Source organism: Tasmannia lanceolata, unplaced genomic scaffold (genome assembly GCF_043159265.1).
Source record: "Tasmannia lanceolata isolate RefF3 unplaced genomic scaffold, GAP_Taslan_0.1 ptg000044l, whole genome shotgun sequence".
In the NCBI taxonomy this organism is placed as follows: domain Eukaryota; kingdom Viridiplantae; phylum Streptophyta; class Magnoliopsida; order Canellales; family Winteraceae; genus Tasmannia; species Tasmannia lanceolata.
Genome location: NW_027518721.1, coordinates 19735969 through 19753386, shown reverse-complemented (window position 1 = coordinate 19753386; position 17418 = coordinate 19735969). Strand labels below are relative to the sequence as shown.

General features: G+C 39.0%; 1 long non-coding RNA gene and 2 pseudogenes across 2 annotated transcripts; 1 reads left to right on the top strand and 2 right to left on the bottom strand.

Moving 5' to 3' along the window:
- The first annotated feature begins 2202 nt into the window (after positions 1–2202).
- On the top strand, positions 2203–13964 carry LOC143863745 (uncharacterized). Of its 2 annotated transcripts, XR_013240958.1 has the most exons (5): positions 6199–6730; positions 12023–12091; positions 12375–12424; positions 12558–12617; positions 13713–13964. It is a non-coding gene; the product is annotated as an uncharacterized LOC143863745 (long non-coding RNA). The 2 variants fall into 2 exon arrangements; XR_013240959.1 differs by lacking the exons at positions 6199–6730; positions 12023–12091 and adding an exon at positions 2203–2471.
- A 79-nt stretch (positions 13965–14043) lies between these two features.
- On the bottom strand, positions 14044–14928 carry LOC143863394 (secoisolariciresinol dehydrogenase pseudogene; annotated as a pseudogene).
- Positions 14929–15957: 1029 nt separating this feature from the next.
- LOC143863393 (secoisolariciresinol dehydrogenase pseudogene) lies at positions 15958–16868 on the bottom strand (annotated as a pseudogene).
- Between the last annotated feature and the right edge of the window lie 550 nt (positions 16869–17418).

Sequence of the window (17418 nt, the reverse complement as noted above, 5' to 3'; positions counted from 1 at the left end):
AAGAAGAAGAAGGGCTTGAGGACAAGGCTGATTTCTAAGGGGGAGGAGATGTTACGTGCAAAATAGAAACTCTTCTTTTTTTTTCCTTTTTTCTTTTATTATGTGTAGATAGCTAATGGCAAATGATGTGTATGTGACGTGGGTTAGTGGAATAAGATAGGATAAGTCTGTAGTTATCATGTTATAGGATGTAGTTATCATGTAGGTGATGTGGGTGAGTGGCAGTAGATCTTTCTCCTATTTTCTTGTATTGAACGTGGGTTCACTTATTTTAAATGGAATGGAAGCAATCTGCCAGGGTATCATTTTGAAACCCAACAAACACTTTGTGTTAACAGAGGCCAAGGTTTCCTCAATCAAACCCACATCTACTGTTATATAATCTTCGTAGTTGTTTTCTAACACCATAGGTACAACTAAGAACAAGAGAAACTCTTCCCAGTAGGTACCAGTGCCATCCCGTTAGTGAGAAGAATTTGAAAGTACAAGCCACCCATAGTTTCACAAAAAGCTTTCTTTCGATGGAGTAACCTTCACAAACTACTAATGGCACATAGCTGGTATAAAAAATGAAATTCTAGCAAACTCTTAAAAGGAAAGAGTTGATGAGATGGAGAAGTTGATAGCCTAGAGAGCTTTAAAAAGGAAAGAGTTGATGTGTTGGGTGGTCCTAATAAGGAAATTATATATGTTGATCAAGGCAACAACACGCATCGCAAAAATCAAGAAAAAGACTAACAAGTTGTTTTTTGATTGTATAATACTTATTCTTTTATGTCTTAAACAGGATATCTAAATGAGAAAAATCCTTGAAATTAACTATCTTGATTTTTCTTACCCTGTCTAAAAGTAATGTTCACGCATCTCATATTTTTCATAGAATCATTCAACTGACATAGTAGGTGGATGAGACAAACTAGTTTGAGCAGAAGTGCCTAATCTAAAGGGCTGGCAAAACCAGCCCTTATTTTCAACTAGATTTATGGTCCCTTACTTTTCAGAAAAGTACCGTATGGACCACACTATATGATGATCCAAACCGTCCATGTGATGGGCCACAACGTAAATAGGTTGTGCTCAAAAAACCATTTCCATAGGATGATCCTATCCCTCCAATCTACAGAGGAATTGCATATTATGGAAACAAATATAGATCGGAGGGCTATGATCATCCTATGGAAATTATTTTTGGGACCCCCCAACCTATTAATGTTCTGGTCCATCACTTGGACGGTTTGGATCATCCTATAGTGTGGTCCATACAGTACTTTTTGAAAAATACGGTAATATAAGGGCTTACACCGTATAAAATTTCTACTTTCTACTTACTATTCCAAAATATCAAAACAAAACAATGCACTTGGATTGTCGGAATCAGGCACTGGATTCGAGATTGGATTCTGATACACCCGATTTCAGCGTTCCCAGCTGCTCTCAAACAGGGAATAAGTATATATGGAAATGTTACCAGCACAACCATATTTTGATATTTGCACAAACCCAGCTCGTGAGAGCTTTTTTGGGAAATGTAATAAGCTTTTGACAGCTCTTTAAACCCAGTGCTTTGACAGCTCTTTAAAATATAATATCATATATGCAGATTAATTTATTAGGTTGTCAACAAGAAACTATCGAATGAAAATTTTCTATTCATAAGGTTTTCAATGACCTAATGGCCTTAGCAAGCCACGTCCCGATATTTCCGACGATCCCCCTCTCTCTCTCAATCAAACGTCAGAGATATTTCTCAAGTGGTATTGATATTTGTTTATTTCTAAAGTGGTATAGATATTTGTTTACCATTTAACCTAGGGCTATTCACTATACGGTTAAAACCGAAATAACCGACCGAAACGAATTTGGTCGGTTATTTCGGTTCGATTTTTTTATGCTTCGGTTCGGTTTCGGTTTTGGTTAACAAGTTGTACCAATTTCGGTTTTCGGTGTTCAGTTTTTGTTAATTGTATAGTAGCTTTTGTTAAGATTCAATCTGCTCTTTTGTTTGTCCTTTTTTATCTTTGCCCATTTGTTTTTAGTGAAATTCAAAATGCTTTTTGCCTTTTGCCAGCTTTCGAGCACTAATACCATTTCTCCAAAACCATGGGCAGGTCTATTCAAAACCATGGGCTAGTTTTTACATCTTCCAAGAAAGTTATGACAACCCACGTGAGTCGCCTGCAAGACTCTCTCTGCAAAAAGAAAAAGAAGAGAGAAGCATAAGAAAACACCCATTTTTTCTGCTACTGTTTTTCTCACTTCTTCCAAAAAACAAACCCAAACTAGCAAGGGCAAATATAGAGAAGCAAAAAACCCAAATCATCCAAAACCCCTCTTCTATTCTCCCTTGTTCAAAGAACCCAAATCATCAAAAAAAGATAGAATAGAGAGAGGTATGACTTCGAGGGATCATCAGGTAGGCTACCCACATGGAAGGAGAGGGAAAATAACAAGAGAAGAGAGAGGAAGAGAAGGTATGGGAGATGGGTTTATATTGATCCGTGATATTTGCATGGGGATAGTTTGATCTCTTTTGGGTTATGGAATTTGGGTTTGTTGTTGGTTTTTTGTTTCAATTGGGTTATTCTGGAGGGTGTGGGAGATGGGTTTTAAAGATGGGTGAGATTTGGGTGGGGATAGACTGATAGTTTGATCTCTTTTGGGTTATGGAATTTAGGTTATAACCGAACTAACCGAAGAACCGAATTTTTTTTCGGTTTCGATTCAAGTTCGGTTAGAAATTAATTCGGTTCGGTTTCGGTTATCTTTTTTCCCTAACTGAAATATTTCGGTTCGGTTACTTTCGGCTAATTCGGTTCGGTTTTAACCGAATGAACAGCCCTAATTTAACCCTTAGCTGCTTTTTATGTAAGTACTAGTAAAAAACACGAGTGATGAAGAAAAAGATAATGTTTAATTATAAGAAGCATTAAAACAATTGACAATAGAGAGATGAAATAAGTGAGAACATTGCATTTTGATTAAAACATTGTAAAATAGAACAATTTAATAAAGCAATATTTGAGATTTGGATGGTTATAGTCTTTGACATGTAATATAGTCTATGCAAAACAAAATATGTCTGACCCGTGTTAAATGGGGTAAGAAGATAAGACTATGCCAAGAATATATCTGAATTGGGATGAGGTGATAGGGGGACGCGTGGGTTTTTCGTCGCGAGATGGGTTTTGCCACCCTTAAGTATCGCAGCATGTGATCCTGCGCCTGTGTGTATAACAAAAATATGGCGAGATTTTCTAATAGATTTGTGTTGTTTATGGTGAGATGTGATGGGCTTTTATTACTGTTTATTGTTTTTTTATTGGTTTTTTTAAAACTTGGCAGTGCAGAAAATAATAAAAAACATATATAGAGCATAAAAGAATCACAATTAGGCAGTGATTGAGCAAAAGATATTGCAAGTTAGAAAGAAATAAAATAAAAGAATCACATGTTACACGACTAACTTGTCTGATAACCTGAAATTTTAGTGTTTTTTCAATTATTCTCCGACCAAAATCATCTGCAATCACAACAATAAAGATATTCATAGATCAGAAGGGTTTTATCTCACACATATAGGGAAGATGATAAAGAAGATCAACAAAACAACCATGGAAACCCTAGAAGAATTGGAAGGTGCAGAATCAACACCAAAAAGAGATGTCAGTGAGTTCCATTTCGGGTTTTTGCATGCTAAGAGAGACCTCTCATGGGGTTATAGTTCTACAGGAAATAAGAGATGTTACAGATAGAGAGAGAGGGGGCTTGAGGAGAGAGAGCAGGTGGGACAATATGGCTGAAATCTAGCCGAAGTCGAAGAAGAATCCAGAAATTTCGAGGTTGACGGAAGTATCGGGATGGTGGTTGTGGTGCGCGTCTCGAGGCGGGACTCGAGAAGCAAGAGAAATTGGAAACGGAAAATCCAGGCAAGATCTCGTTAAACCAGTGTAGCCCAAATCCTATCTGAAACGAAAATACCACCAACATTTCGAGAAATCCGCCCAAAATCTCGTGAATTTTTAGTCCGTAGGTTTTTTTTTAGGGCGCTGATATCCCCCCCCCCCCCCCCCCCGACGGCTGGCTAACGTTAAACGTTAGGATATGTCACTTTCCCACCATTTGACCGGCCTCTCTCCACTCTCTCTCTCTCTCTCTCTCTCTCTCTCTCTCTCTCTCACTTTCCCACAGGGGTGGACATGGTTCGGTTCGGTTCGGTTCGGTTTTGTGGTATACCCAGAACCGAACCATATATAATCGGTTCCCTGAAATTGGAACCAGAACCGAACCATATATGTTTGGAACCGAACCGAACCAGAACCATATATAATCGGCTCGGTTCGGTTCTGGGCTTACCCGACCTTCACCAAATGTAGATATTTTGCCTAAACGTATTTATAATCGGTTCGGTTCTGGGTTTACCGGACCTTCACCAAATGTAGATATTTTGCCTAAACGTATTTATAATCGGTTCGGTTCTGTTTATATATGAACTACAAAGAGTAACATGCATGAATTTGGAATAATCAGGCACAAATTTGCACAAATTCGAGCAATGCAAAAATTATATATGACCTACAAACATGCACAAATTTGGAATAATCAAGCACAAATTTGGGGGGTGAATTAAAATTTTAAAGGCAAAGCAACACGTTAAAGAAGGATGAATTAAAATGGGGTGGGGTGATTTTATCAAGCGATGAGGCATTGGGTTTTAAGGTGAGGGTCGGTTCTCGGTTCGGTTTTCGGTTCCGGGATCCCAAACCCAGAACCGAACCGAATTGCCATCGGTTCCAGGATATCAGAACCGGAACCGAACCATATAAATATGGAACTGAACCGAACCGAACCATATGTGCCGGTTCGGTTTGGTTCCTCGGTTCGAACCGGAACCATGTCCACCCCTACTTTCCCACCATTTGACCGGTCTCTCTCTCTCTCTCTCTCTCTCTCTCTCTCCACTCTCTCTCTCTCTCTCTCCACACACACAACAGGAACAGTTGGTGGGCCCAACCGTTGGTGGAATGGTGGGCCCATCTTTACACAACGTAGGCCCCGCTCATACCACTGTAGGATAATCCAAACCGTCCATTTGATGGGCCATAAATGTAAATAGGTTGCGTCCCAAAATATCATTTCCATAGGCAGAGCCTAGCCCTCCGATCCAAATAGAAACTACATCTTATACAACCTCTATAGATTGTAGGGTTGTGATCATCCTATGGAAATGATTTTTGGGGCACAACCTATTTACATTGTGGCCCATCAAATGAATGGTTTGGATCATTCTATGGAGTTGGTTGTAAAGTAATATTAAGGCCCGTCCACAACATAGGACGATCCAAGCTGTCCATGGTTTGGATAATCCTATGGAGTTGGTAACATTAAGGCCCAATCGTAGGCCCCACCAATTTTTTTTCAAATTGAAGCGTACCGTCCACAACATAGGATGATCCAAGCCATCCATGGTTTGGATCCTCCTATGGTGTGGTTTGTACAGTAACATTAAGGCCCAATTTAGGCCCCACCCATATTTTTGAAAATGAAGTGTACCGTCCAGACCATAGGATGATCCGAGCCGTCCATTTGATGGGCCATAACGTAAATGGGTTGTGCCCCCAAAAGGGTTGGCCCATCAAATGAATGGTTTGGATCATCCTGTGGTCGTATAGTAACATTAAGGCCCATCCACAACATAGGATGATCCAAGCCGTCCATGGTTTGGATAATCCTATGGAGTTGGTCGTACACTAACATTAAGGCCCAATCGTAGGCCCCACCGATATTTTTCAAATTGAAGCGTACCATCCACAACATAGGATGATCCAAGCCATCCATGGTTTGGATCATCCTATGGTGTGGTTCGTACCAATTTAGGCCCCACCCATATTTTTGAAAATGTAGTGTACCGTTCAGACCATAGGATGATCCGAGCCGTCCATTTGATGGGCCACAATGTAAATCGGTTGTGCCCCAAAATCATTTCTGTAGGAGGATCACAACCCTACAATCTATAGAGGTTGCATAAGATGTAGTTTCTATTTAGATCGGAGGGCTAGGATCCGCCTATGGAAAAATATTTTGGGACACAACCTATTTACGTTTATGGCCCATCAAATGTACGGTTTGGATTATCCTATGGTATGGTATGGGCGGGGCCTACGTTGTTCAAAGATGGGCCCACCATTCCACCAATGGTTTCTGTTGGGCCCACCTGACACGTACGCATGAACAGTAACTTGGGTACTATTTCCAAACTTCTATTCTTTACCTTCCTTTTCTTTTATGCTTCTTCTTTCTTCTTCTTATGTGCTCCATGGGCTTCTACACATGTATGAGGCTTAAACAGATAATGGATTGCATAGGTACGTTTTTTGGATTTCTATCTAAAGTTCTGGGTGAAGTTTTAATCCATTTTGTCCTGTTTTTGTTTTTTGTGGGTGTTAATATGTGGTTTCTGATAAGTCTCCATGTCTATCTATCTTTATGTTACTTCTTTTATTTGGGATTTAATATGCATTGCTCATTAAATCCAATCAAATGTTTATACATAAGAATCCTAGCCCAAAGAATCCAGAATGTAGCGCTTGTTGCTCTTCATTTCATTTGACATTCAATTTTGGCAGTTTGTTTTGTAACATAGGCCCCACGACAATTCTTTCATCAGGAGAATTCCACTTGGAGGGTGTACTCTTCATTCTTCAGTCCAACACTCATTTCTGTCAAGTTTAAGGTATTATGTACTGTTTTTATAACTTCAGCAGTTTCCCATATTTTTGTCATGATGGTGGTATCACCATCATGCCTTTACTGCTCAAAATGGTATGACCATGATTACACACCAGCCACTCAAAATTTGAAACTAAATTAGGCACTGCCATTTTCACCAGAAATTGCTTGAATAGAGTTACATGTGACTCTGTTTTCTTTGGATGGAAGTGGCTCTCATCATTTCGGTCTATCTCATTAATTCTTTCAGGGGTCATGTTTTCCCGTTGTTTTGCACTTCTTATTGATTTTTTTAAAGTCCAAAAATCTAGAAATAACCCATCAGTGAAGTTTATAAGACAATTTTTGGCCATCTATTTACGGATTTTTTCTCTTTGATTTTTTCTCTTTTCAGAGTTTTTTTGCCACCAGTGAAGTTTATAAGACAATTTTTGGCCATCTATTTACGGATTTTTTCTCTTTGATTTATTCTCTTTTCAGAGTTTTTTTGCCACCCATTGTTCGCTATATTCTGAGTCTCTCTCTTGCTTTCCTACTGAGATAGTTGACTAAAATCTAGGGGTGTCAACGGATCCACTTCGGATCGGATCCACCTATGTCTTAGTCACGATCCATTCAAATCCCTTATCGGTCGGATCGGATTCGGAGTGCTCACCCATCACCTTTTACTCCTTGGTTGAAGCTCCCAAGTATGCTATCATGAGGATTCCCTTCGTTGGTGAAATTTTTGTGCTTGCTCATGCAACATACCTAGAAGAAAAGGAAAAGCCTCCATATACAGACAATATTGTTAATATTGTAACAACACGACACCAAACTCTTTCAAAGGGAACATGTAATTAAAATAGTTATCATGCCTATTTTGAAGGCCTTGGGCCTTTTTGATGATTTCTTGAGTATGTTATAACTCATTTTATGCAATCTAAGCAGTTTTATGGCTCCAAATCATGGGTATGTTTGGACTTTCCACTTTTTTTAATTAACCTTGATCATCTCACATCCATTTTTATGTACACTTAAATAGGGTTTTATGTACACTTAAATAGGGGTTCGGGGTTTGCGGTTCGCCCGTGCGAAGCACGGGGTTTTCTACTAGTATACTATATAGCAGAAGAGAAATTGGAGAATTATTGTCCATTTGACATGTCAGTGTGGATGATTTTTACCGTTTTTTACCCTCCCCACATATCTAACATCTATCTCTATGAGAAATTATTTGAGGGTAAAATCGTAATCTACATGCGAAAATACCGACACAGGGTATCTGTCTATGACAATTACGGGAAACATCCATTTTTATGTACACTTAAATAGGGTTTTATGTACACTTAAATAGGGGTTCGCGGTTCGCCCCGTGCGAAGCACGGGGTTTTCTACTAGTATACTATATAGCAGAAGAGAAATAATTATTGTCCATTTAACACGTCAGTGTGGATGATTTTTACCATTTTTTGCCCTCCCCACATATCTAACATCTATCTCTGTGAGAAATTATTTGAAGGTAAAATCTTAATCTACATACGAAAATACCGACACAGGGTATCTGTCTATGACAATTACGGGGAAAAACTACCAAGAAGAGGTAAAGACATATGACAATGACAAAAGAACTACTTTATATTACACATGCAGGACACTTGCAAAATATTGACGGATTCCGGGCACCTGAAGAGGAACAACAATTATGGAAACCTCTATCGATTAGAGGGCTAGGATCAGCCTATATCGATTGGAGGGCTAGGATCAACCTATGAAAATGATTTTACGAGCACAATCGATTGATGTTGTGTTCCATCACATGGACGGTTTGGAGCAACCTAACCCTCTAAAGATTGGAGGGTTCGGATCAATCGATGAAACTTATTTTTGGGGCACAACCTATGTAGGCAGTGGCCATCTAATGGACAATTTGGATCATCCTATGGTACGGGCCATATCGTACATTTTAATAAAGTGAGGAGTGCGATCATCAAAATACGGGTAGTAGCGCCATTATAAAATATGGTAGTAAGGACATTAGCACTATATATAATTTGAAACCATCGTTGTTATTTGGATGTTCCCGTGCGGGTCGGGTTCAACCCGAATTTGGGTTGGGTCGGGTTAAGCTTTTTCGCTAATCGGGTTGGGTTGGGTTGGGAAAAATCAACCCGAATTGGAAATCGGGTCGAGTAGGGTTGGGCTCCCGGGCAACCCGACCCAACACGAAACCCGAATTTGGGTTCCATCACATGGACAGTTTGGATCATCCTATGATGTGGTCCGTACAGTTCTTTGTCAGCCCGTGCATCGCACGGGGTTTTTTACTAGTATATATATATATATATATATATATATATATATATATATATATAGAGAGAGAGAGAGAGAGAGAGAGAGAGAGAGAGAGAGAGAGAGAGAGAGAGAGAGAGAGAGTGTTCCTACAACCTAGTGTAGATAACTTACCTACACCTTAGCTTAAAATGTAGGGGGGGCGCATATAGTCCAATTAGGTACTATGCTCCATAACAATCCTAGCTACACTAGATAATTAGCAAAAGAAGAAACCCGAGTGGAGTGTGAAACAAGGAAAAACCCAACAAGACCGATAGAAATACCCAACCATTGCATAGGAGCAGAGATTTCCCCACGTACAAAATTACTATTCACATCACATTCCCTTTGGTTAATGTATCAGCCATCTCCTTTTTGACTAGGAGGTTGTGACAAGAAGTCAGTTTTGGCATATTCCAGGCAGTGAAATCCCTTGTCTCATCGATGAAATTAGTGAACTGTCATGGCCCAAGAACTGGCCATTGATCCAAGCTAAATCATTGGATTAGTAACACGGTTGGATCCGAAAGTGTTATTCCACGATCTTGAAGATCGGATAGATCTGAATTTTTTTTTCACTTTTTTTATTTTTTTGTGTAAAATGATATATCTTTATGTATGTCACAAGCAAGGGGATGCATGAGCTCGATCAATTGCGAAATCGCCGGATGATTCTTGCATTCAATATGAAATGATGAAAATGGAAGACACAGAAGAAAGATCAGCACTCTAATCTTCAAATTCCATAATCCTAGAGAAAAAATGAAGGATAAGGAGAAGAGCCAGTCTCTATCTCAATTTTTTCTCTAATGAGAATCTTTTTGAAAATTTCAATTTCAAACCTGTACAAATGAAAGGGAAAGAGGCTTTTATATAGGAAGCCCCTTATACAATAAATGACCATACTACCTTTAATGAAACAAAAAGACCATTAAGTACAATTAAGACAAAGTAAAATGACTATACAAGACACCTGCACTAAGGGGCCATGTAGGAGCTAATGTATATCAAGAGGATGCTCCTGCATCAATTAGTCGCCCATATCTAGCAGCGGCCTTCCACCATGATTGGTCGAATGTAGCCTCAAACCCATGAGAATAGCTCACACCTAGGGGTGTAAATGGATATTCAAAAATTCGATTACCGTCAGCATCCGAATCCGTTGAAAGCGAATATTATCCGAATCCGTTTCAAGCGGATATTATCTTAATCCGTTTATGAGATATCCAGCTCTTAGCCGATGCGAATCTGGTAAATGGTATATCCGATCCGTTTACAATCCGAATCCGAGAAGTAAATCCTTTTTATTTATTATTAATAATATCATTAATATTTATTTTTAGTAATGACACACTATCTTTTGTTTTAAGAGAAAAGTGAATTTTCTTTTTAGGAAAAAAACAAAAGCAAAAAGTGTTTTGGGTAGGAAATGAAGTAATCTCTCATTTTAAGGGCATTCTTGGAGTTTGACATGGCTTCTTTATGAAGCAGCAAATGTGGGCTGTAGGATAAAAGAGACAAATGGATGATGGTGGTTGAAAGAAGATGGCATAGCTTCTAGAGAATTCTAAAGCAAAAAGGCCATCTAGGTCATTGATGGTAAATGGACGGCTCAGATCAATTTTTCAACTTAGGGTTATATAAAAACTCAAAATGCAATTAAAAGAGGGGACTTCTAATGTTAGCAAAGTGAAGAGAGGAGAAAGGAGGAGGCTGAGACACCATCTTCAGCATTCCTTGGTGCCTCTAACCCCACCAAAATCCATCGCCGCCCCTCCACCTTCTCACAGCCACCTCCATCACCGCCAGTCACCTCCATCTCTAACCCAATCCCCATCTCCATCCCCATTTTTCTTCATCTTCCACCATCAGCACTCCCACTTCCCTTCTCAAAATAGCCCAAAGCCATTCCATCACACACACACACACACACACACACACACACACACACACAAAAACATCTGCCTTTGTTTTAAAAGGAAGAAGAGGATCTCATATATTTTAGGGTTTGAGAGTTAATTTTGTGAAAAGAAGGTAGAGGTCTGGTTTTAGGGTTTGGAAAATTCATTCGAGAAGTAAGAAGGAGAAGAAGATAAAGTGCCGCAATAAAATATTCGAATTTACCGAATAAACGGATATGTATAATTTCCGAATTCGAACAATATCCGATGGATACGAATTCGGTAATAGATATTAAATATCCGTCGAATTCGAATCCGAATCTGAATCCGAATTCGGATAGTGTATACTGTAATTGAATTCGGATATAGCCATATCCACTTCGAATTCGATCCGTTTACACCCCTATTCACACCTCCGAGTCGTTTTAATAATGGCTCCTCCCAATCGAACAGGAATTTAGTTCCCAGAATTTATACATCTGGTCATTAAGCTTTTGGGATTTTTATTTCAAGAATCGATCGTGATTCCAAATTGGATTGATCTTTCAAGAGTCGATCGTGACTCCAAATTGGGGCTTTTTGGTGTTGGAGTCGTCACTCCAAACTGGGGGTGTTTTTTAAAACTCCGAATTAGGTTTTTTTGGCAACTCCAAATTGTGCTTTTTTGGGTTGTAAACAAAGATTGTTTTTGGGTTGTGCTTGCCCACCATTGGATTTTTCTTTCTAATTTTTGGGTTCTTTGGTTTGTTGACACTCCATGAATAATTTATGCATGTCTTGCATTCTTTTTCCTCGAAGATTTTCATTTACGTGTAATCTTCACATACTCGTACCTAGATTGCATGCTTCTTTTATATTGGACTTATTGCTTCAACCACCCTATATCTCTTTTCTTTCGTTACTTTTCCTATTTATATTTCACTCATGGAAAATTATAAAACATCAGAACTTCTGCATCAAATTGCATTTCAGAACCTTAAACAGTTAACGGATAAAATGTTTGCAGATTTCATTCTATTATGAAAAGTTGCATCGAATTGTATTTTGGAACCTTAAACAGTTAACGGATAAAATGTTTGCAGAGTTCATTCTTGTATGAAAAAGTTAGATGGGAGACATGAAGAGTAACTAGAAAACACTATGAAAAGCAGGTAAACTTGCATTTTTCTGTGGAGGTCATTCTTTTATGGAAAAGGACTCTTCAATCCAGTCATCTTGCGACTTTCTGCCTCTCAAGATGTATCATCTCAATCTTTTCTATCTGAAAAGTTATCAAATCTCACAATTTTTTATAACACACTTTTTGAGTATTTTTTTCTGATCTTTACCTTATTTTCTTTTTCCATTTGAATTGCAATTTACTCACTGTTTTTTTTTTTTTTTTTTGAATAGCAATTTACTTACTGTTGTATCAGCTTTTCCATGTGGATGCAGGAAGAGAAATAGAAAAGAGCCTAGGAATTGTGAAGTTTTCCGAACTTGGAGTATGCTTCTGTTTTGTTTTGTTGTATTCCTTATCATTATATTTTGTAGGGTAACTTCTTTTCATTTTCTTACATGCAAAAAAGGTAGGGCATGCTCCAATAAAACATCTCTTTTTGGTTTGATTGATTGCAGGTCCTTTCCATGACTTTGCATCTATCTGTTCACCTACATGTCTTGAATCGTCATAAATAGGTGAGAAATGTTTTTTGGACTCTTGGATTGGTAATTTCTATTTGGATAGTTTTTCAATACATTATTGATCTGATTATTGCGTTTTATTTTGGAGTATTAAACACATTTTAGTGATACAAATCTGATCGCTGATAGGACTCTACTTGTTCCAGTCGAAAGCAAATAGTCCCACATTGGATAAGTGAAATAGATGAGAAAGGGTTATAAGGGAATGGGCACCCTCCCTCTAATGGCTAGCTTTTAGGGATGAGTTCTATGTGGTTAAATTCCCTACAATGATATTGTTTTGGGGCCAATTCAAGATGTGCAACCTCAAGGAGTAAAATGTACTTTTTTTGGACATCATCTTCAACTTTTTATAGTTCAATGCACTATTCATTCATGAATTATAGAGAATGACATCAAATTGAATGTTATTGAAATTGCTTTGGGTCTAACTCAAGTAACAATTTTTCCGAAAAGAAGAAGCTAATTTGGCAACAGTGAAAGAGTAAGAACCCACTGCGCCAATTTTATATGAACTTCCCACAAATTATGCAGAAATGCAAGGCCTTTTAATAGATGGGCATGACTCAACAAAGCTGATTGCTGTCATTCGTGATGATTTTCACTAGATCAACAGTTAGATCTTTTGCCGCACTGCATGACTTTAGGTAATGTAGACCATTCTTTTTTGTTTTTTTCCCTTTGACTCGTGCTTAGGTCTATTACCCATTTGTCCCTTATTTGCATTTGCTCTTACCTCTTATTTGTACAATGATTGAGTTCACCATCAATTTTAATCAAGTGGTTGTGTATGCCATAGAAATGTGCCATGCTGGCTGCAGATTTCTCCCTCAAATGAAGCTACCAAGTTTCTTTTCCTTTTTAATTGACTAGGGGGCTTAGTTTTGTTTCGTACCAACTGCAATTACAGGACAGGCATTCGGTGTTGTTGATATGTTTTTGACAATCTCTTAGTTTTGTAAAAAAATCCCCCCTAATTGTGGAGACATGGACTTCATTTATTTATGTTTTCCCTGCTTCTAACATAAGTTTGTGAACTCTATTTATCATTTAATTTTGATGACCAAGTCTCTGTTGATGCTTTCAAAGGAATCACTGATGAAGATGCTGCCAAAGTTGTTGATGGTTTTGCTCCCAAGCTTTCAGAAAGAAATGCTTCAATACCACAAGTGAAGAAGCTGTACAGACTTTTCTGTGTGTAGACTTTTGAATTTGACTGCATGCCAGTTATCACAAATAACTTTCTGTTTCTGTATTAGAAATATCACTCTTTTGTTCTAATGCTTTTAGGCATCTGTATTTCCCAATCATATCTTTTTTAACGAATGCAAACCTTTTTCATTAAAACAGAGTTTTTAAAGCATACTTGCTATTGGAGGAACTGAACAGTGTCATTAGATGGATTGGCAATGGGTGAAAGCTAATGGCAAGCTGAAAATTGCATAGCAAACATTGGATTGACTATGGTGTAACCACCATCTACCACAAGGTTGTGACCACTCACATACTTGGACTCATCACTTCCCAAATAGAGAGCAGCATTAGCAATGTCTTCTGCTTTAAGATAGGCTCCCTTAAGATTAGCAGGGACCTCCATTGCCTTCTCAAGCTCTTCACCCTTTGCAGGAAAAAATCCCTCAAGCAAAGGGGTTACCACACCATAAGGAGAAACACAATTTACTCTAACACCAAACCGACCGAGCTCAACAGCCGCTTTCTTCGTGAGCCCCACCACCGCATGCTTCAAGCATGTATAGGCATGAGTAATGTTCCCACTTATGACTGAAGCAACACTAGCTGTACTAATTATGCTGCCTCAGCGAGCTGGGATCATGACCCGAGCAGCGTGCTTGATACCTGTTTGAAGTATAAATGATCAAATAACACTAACTCTAACAGGTTAAGCTTTTGGAATAATTGGTTGTTTCAAAATACCCAAGAAGACGCCTGGTAGATTCACACTAAGTACTCTTTCGAAGTCCGCCTTCTCATTGTTAGTAATGCTTTGCTTGTACGGGTCTACGATGCCTGCATTGTTGAACATAATGTCGAGCTTCCCATACTTCGAAATGACACTATCGATAGCATTTCGGACGTGTTCTTCATCTGAGACATCACAGTGGATGAAGGAATCAGGGGAGGCGAGGTCTTTGCTAGCTAATCGGCCCAATTCGTCTTGGACGTCGGCTATGACCACTTTGGCTCCATGCTGGTGGAACAATTTGGCCGTGCATTCACCGATCCCGCTTGCTCCGCCAGTGATCAGCGCCACCTTACCTTCTAGTCTATAGGACAAAGTCAATATTGTTTGAGAAAAATAATCAGTTTAGAGAATCTAGTGACAACCCAAATAGGAAAATCTGTGTAAGCATTAAAGAAGAGAATACATGGGATTAACACTTTCGCAAAAGCCATTGAGAGATATTGCTAAAATAAAATTCTCATCCGAAGTGTTCTACTCCTGGTCCTGTCTCATTTTATTAGAGCATCTCTAGGAGGTTTTGAATTTCATCAAAGAGGCAACTTTGGTGAGTTTTGCTAGGCCGGATTAAGAAAACAGCAATGCTAATATCATATATGCAATCCATCGATGTTGTGAAGGGCAGATTGATGGTGGCTTGATGGAAGAATATTATCTTTCCAGAATAAAATATGCAAAATGCCACTCAAAAAACAAAATAAAATAAAGGGAAATGTTATCAGCACTACTGTATTTGATGAGGGCACTCCTCACTTTATTAAAAGTACGGTATAGACCGCACCATATGATGATCCAAACCGTCCATTAGATGGGCCACAGCCTAAATAGGTTGTGCCCCAAAAATCATTTCCATATGTTGATCCTAACCCTCCGATCTGAATGTTAGAGGGTTGATCCTAACCCTCTATAGATCGGTGGCTGCACTCTCATGCAACAGCCGTTCCGCGAAATCCATAGGCATAATATGGTCCCTAACAAATCCCATACACACATACATACATACATGCTTACTAAGAGAGAGAGAGAGAGAGGCATGCTAAATTGAAGGGTGCTGAGAGAGAGAGAGAGAGAGAGAGAGAGAGAGAGAGAGAGAGAGAGAGAGAGAGAGAGAGAGAGAGAGAGAGAGAGAGAGAGCGGAATGCTAAATTGAAGGGTGCTCCCGTTGGATCCACATCATCAAGCTGCATTTATATTAACATTTAAAAATGTAAAGATAAGGAAATAATAAATGCACTATGATGATGTGGATCCAAAGGGTGCCCTTGTCGCCATGGTTTTAAATTTTGGCTAGCCAAAATCTGAAACAAGAAAGTATTCTTGGTGTATATACAAATTTGGTAGAACCACTTGTATTTACCGAGTATTCTTGGTGCATATCTTGAAATATATTATATTTTTGTGGGCATTATAGAACAGATAGGAAAGGGAGAGAAGTATTCTTGGTGGATTGACTATGGTGTAGCCACCATCTACCACAAGGTTGTGACCACTCACATACTTGGACTCATCACTTCCCAAATAGAGAGCAGCATTAGCAATGTCTTCTGCTTTAAGATAGGCTCCCTTAAGATTAGCAGGGACCTCCATTGCCTTCTCAAGCTCTTCACCCTTTGCAGGAAAAAATCCCTCAAGCAAAGGGGTTACCACACCATAAGGAGAAACACAAACCGACCGAGCTCAACAGCCGCTTTCTTCGTGAGCCCCACCACCGCATGCTTCAAGCATGTATAGGCATGAGTAATGTTCCCACTTATGACTGAAGCAACACTAGCTGTACTAATTATGCTGCCACAGCGAGCTGGGATCATGACCCGAGCAGCGTGCTTGATACCTGTTTGAAGTATAAATGATCAAATAACACTAACTCTAACAGGTTAAGCTTTTGGAATAATTGGTTGTTTCAAAATACCCAAGAAGACGCCTGGTAGATTCACACTAAGTACTCTTTCGAAGTCCGCCTTCTCATTGTTAGTAATGCTTTGCTTGTACGGGTCTACGATGCCTGCATTGTTGAACATAATGTCGAGCTTCCCATACTTCGAAATGACACTATCGATAGCATTTCGGACGTGTTCTTCATCTGAGACATCACAGTGGATGAAGGAATCAGGGGAGGCGAGGTCTTTGCTAGCTAATCGGCCCAATTCGTCTTGGACGTCGGCTATGACCACTTTGGCTCCGTGCTGGTGGAACAATTTGGCCATGCATTCACCGATCCCGCTTGCTCCGCCAGTGATCAGCGCCACCTTACCTTCTAGTCTATAGGACAAAGTCAATATTGTTTGAGAAAAATAATCAGTTTAGAGAATCTAGTGACAACCCAAATAGGAAAATCTGTGTAAGCATTAAAGAAGAGAATACATGGGATTAACACTTTGGCAAAAGCCATTGAGAGATATTGCTAAAATAAAATTCTCATCCGAAGTGTTCTACTCCTGGTCCTGTCTCATTTTATTAGAGCATCTCTAGGAGGTTTTGAATTTCATCAAAGAGGCAACTTTGGTGAGTTTTGCTAGGCCGGATTAAGAAAACAGCAATGCTAATATCATATATGCAATCCATCGATGTTGTGAAGGGCAGATTGATGGTGGCTTGATGGAAGAATATTATCTTTCCAGAATAAAATATGTAAAATGCCACTCAAAAAATAAAATAAAATAAAGGGAAATGTTATCAGCACTACTGTATTTGATGAGGGGCACTCCTCACTTTATTAAAAGTACGGTATAGACCGCACCATATGATGATCCAAACCGTCCATTAGATGGGCCACAGCCTAAATAGGTTGTGCCCCAAAAATCATTTCCATATGTT